General features: G+C 39.0%; 1 long non-coding RNA gene across 1 annotated transcript in view; it reads right to left on the bottom strand.

Moving 5' to 3' along the window:
* Window positions 1-344: 344 nt before the first annotated feature.
* LOC121104934 overlaps window positions 345-3,811 on the bottom strand; it is a 6,182-nt gene continuing 2,715 nt past the window's right edge. Inside the window, exons 2-3 of the long non-coding RNA XR_005837279.1 lie at window positions 1,225-1,335; window positions 345-775 (exon numbers count right to left, since the gene is read on the bottom strand). This is a non-coding gene — a long non-coding RNA (uncharacterized LOC121104934). The remainder of the gene's footprint in view (window positions 776-1,224; window positions 1,336-3,811) is intronic.

Here is a 3,811-nt window from a genome sequence, read left to right on the forward strand (position 1 = left end):
TGTTCCTGAGTGAGCCAGAGAATGGCAGTTGTGCATGAGGAAACATGGAGCTCTAACTGCTACAGAAACAAGGAGATTCATCTTAGAACACAGCCTCCACTGGGGACCACAGAGTAGAGGGACATGGCAAACCTTGAGCCTTGAAAACATCATGAAACTGCCTCTAAGTCAACCTGTAAGTCCATCCAGCAGGTGAGCTCCCTTTAAGGTGAGCCATAGGTGTTCTCATCTCCAGTCAATTTGAGGTGGTTTTTGTTTTACATACAGTGTTACGCATGTAACTGATACAATTAATGAAAAGAATAAGTCAACTCAATAATTCTGTGAGCATTTATCAAATGATTGTTATGTACTAAGCATAGAAATGGAAACTTAGTAAATATGCATGCAGCAAATGTACACACATATATATACAAATTTATATATACAGCAAGTGTATACATACTCACAAATATGTAGACAGCGGGTAGACAGGAAAAAATGGGGGAGATCTCGAAGGATATAGGACAACATGCAAATAGTACATAACATTTCATACTGATTGCATTCTTTACAAGCACATATTACTTAAACAACATTTTCTTTGAAATTTTTAAAGATTAAAAAAAATCTATTTTCATTTTGACGATAAAGAAATCCCTGCTGTCTCTAGTATCTGCCCTCACAAAAAATGTCAACATCGTGTCTTTGGCTCTAATCCACTGGTGAGAAGGTCCCAGCAGGAATACAGCAGAATTCTGTAGTCTGGCTGGGCTTAGATTTCCTATTTCATCATCTGAAAAAAAAAATCATAGAACAAAATGCTTCAACAGCTCAACATTTCTGGAACATTCATATATGCAGAAGAAAGAGACTGAACCTCATTTTAAAAAAGAAAAAGCTATCCCCAAAGCACATTCTTCAGAGCGGGAGCCCTATAGGCACACACATTGCACTGGTCTATAATAAAGATCTTGTTTATCATGGCAACATGTTTTAATGGCTTGGGAATTAAAATCTGGTTTCAGCCACCCCTCTGCTCCGTTGCAGTAAATTAAATTTAATGCTGACAGGAGTAATACCCATTAGACTCCACAGCAATAAATTTAAGCACCAAATTAATGAAACTGGACTGAAATGAAGGGCCTGGGAAGAACATTATGGACCGAACAGACTCCTTTAATGATTGTTCTTTTCATAATGGAGAAAATCGGATCTAAGAAGTAAAAATGCAAAACCACCCACCGTCTCAGCAGCCTCCAGGACTGCTCACGCTGGTTGGTATGTTTCTGTAGAGCCTCCGTTAGCAGCATTTCGTGAATATCTTTTTAGTCCTTTTGGGTAGAGCAGCGCCATCTGAAGAGAAGAATGATTATGATCAACGACAGGACAGTGGGAAGTTGTCCTGAAAAGTTCAGGGAGAAACTGAGGGTAATATCTCCTTAATAAGATAAAAAGTCTTGGGGCGCCTGGGTGGCACGGCGGTTAAGCGCCTGCCTTCAGCTCAGGGCGTGATCCCTGCGTTATGGGATCGAGCCCCACATCAGGCTACTCTGCTATGAGCCTGCTTCTTCCTCTCCCACTCCCCCTGCTTGTGTTCCCTCTCTCACTGGCTGTCTCTATCTCTGTCAAATAAATAAATAAAATCTTTAAAAAAAAGTCTCACAACTTTGAGTTTATTTTTTAGAACAATTTAACTTTCAAAACAATGCAGTTCTTGAGTTTATAGGAGTTAAGAGCTCTACCAAAACTTCTAGATTTTTTTTCAGTGTTATCGAGGTATGATTGACATGTTTAAGGTCTGCAGCATAACGGTTTGACTTACATATATTGTGAAATGATCACCACAAAGTTTAGCCAGCATGTATTGAGTACAGACACAGTAAAAAGAGAAAGCAAAAAAGCAAAAAAAAAAAAAAAAAAAAAAAAGTTTCCTGGTGATGAGAACCCTTAGGATTTATTCTCTTAACAACTTTCCAATATATTATATAGCAGTATTAGCTATAGTCATCATTGTTGTTCATTACACCCTGAACCTTCCTGGTGTGTATTTATCTGGTAACTGGAAATGTGTACATTTTCTCTAATTCCCTGTCCCCCCCCACCTCTGGTAACCACAAGTCTGATCTCTTTTCTATGAGTTTTTTTTTTATTCCATATGTAAGTGAGATCATACACTATTTGTCTTTCTATGACTTATTTCACTTAACAGAATGCCTTTAAGAGCCATCCATGTTGTTACAAATGGCAGGATATCCTCATTCTTTTATGGCTGAAATATAGACACACATACACCCCTTAATCCATTTATCTGTCAAAGGACACTTAGGTTATTTCCATGTCTTGGCTATTGTAAATAATGCTGCTCTGAAATGGGGGGTGTGGATATATTTTCAAAACTTCTAGATTATAATCAGAGTAGTCAGAGGTGAAAACGATCCTTTTGCTTTCCCGTCGCAGTAATATTCCATTTTATCATTGATAGTCTTATAACATCTCATTGGACAGTGTAGCATCTGCACTGTGATGTCGGGAATTGTGATGAGCATCCTAGGACCGTTAGGGAGAAGAGTTCAGAAAGTACTTGATAATTATGTTGGCATCAGCTAGAACGGCTCTGCCTCTAGACGCCTTGATATGTAAGATAAAACATGCCTGTGTTGTTTCAGCCTTTTAAGTTATTATTTTTCCAGTACTGAGAGCCAAAATTGTCCTTAATAAAGAGGGTCAGGAACCAGAGCTTTGTTCAGTCACTTAGAACAATTTTGATTTAGTTCCTACTATGTATAAGCCAGATACGGTCCCTATCTCATGGAGCCTAGAGCTTAGTGACGATTCCAGACTTTTAAAACACAGTCAGGATCTCAAGGGAATCATGCTGAATTAAAAAAAAAAAAAAAAAGTCAGTCTCAGTAAACGGGTACATACAGCATGATTTCATTTTGATGGCATTTTTAAAGTAATGAAGTGTTGGAAATGGAGAACACATTAGTGATTGCCAGGGGTTAGGGGTGGGGGTGGGTGGGGGTGGTTGTAAAGGGGTAGCAGAGGGAGTCTTGTAGTGCCGGAATAGTTGAGCATCGTATAGGATAAAATTGCATAGAATCACACACACACACACACAGAGAGAGAGAGAGAGAGGGAGAGAGAAACGAGCATGCAATACCGAAGCTAAACAGTCTCTGGGCTGTACCCATGTCAAATTCCTGGTTTTGATATTTTACATGAGTGGTGACCATTGAGGGTAACTGGGTAAAGGGCACATGAGACCTCCCTGTACATTGTTTTCCTATGCATCTATAATTATTTCAAAATAAAAGTAAAAATAAAGAGGTATAAAATAATAATAATCAGGAATTCCTTGCAAGGATGACAGATTGAGCATATACGTCTAATTTCTGATTTCTACTTCTCCAAAAGCGCCATTAAAACTACTGGAAGCATTTATTTTCCTGAGGACTTAATTCCAAAAGTGCAGGGAAAACAGAAGCAAAGTAACATTAATGGGGTTTTGGAGCCTGAAAAGCAGATGACGGGCTTATTACACCAAAGAAAGGCAAATCCACAGCCAGCAATGCGGCTGGAAAGCAACTCAGTTAATACTGCAAAACCTCTAAAAGGCTTAGGTTCTGGCTGTTCCAGGAACTTCTAGAATTAGAGGAAATGGGTGTGGGGGAGCTAAAATATATTTTCTTGAGTAAAATATTTTTGGGAATTAGAAATCTGGATCTTCTCCCTCATCCCATGGTGCTGAGTGACAGTCCATCCCCCTCCCTGGCAGAAGAATGGATATTTGGTTTCAGGTGAGATTTATTCTCATCAGGATCGAGGG

This window comes from Ursus maritimus, unplaced genomic scaffold (assembly GCF_017311325.1).
Source record: "Ursus maritimus isolate PB19 unplaced genomic scaffold, ASM1731132v1 scaffold_24, whole genome shotgun sequence".
Classification (NCBI taxonomy): Eukaryota; Metazoa; Chordata; class Mammalia; order Carnivora; family Ursidae; genus Ursus; species Ursus maritimus.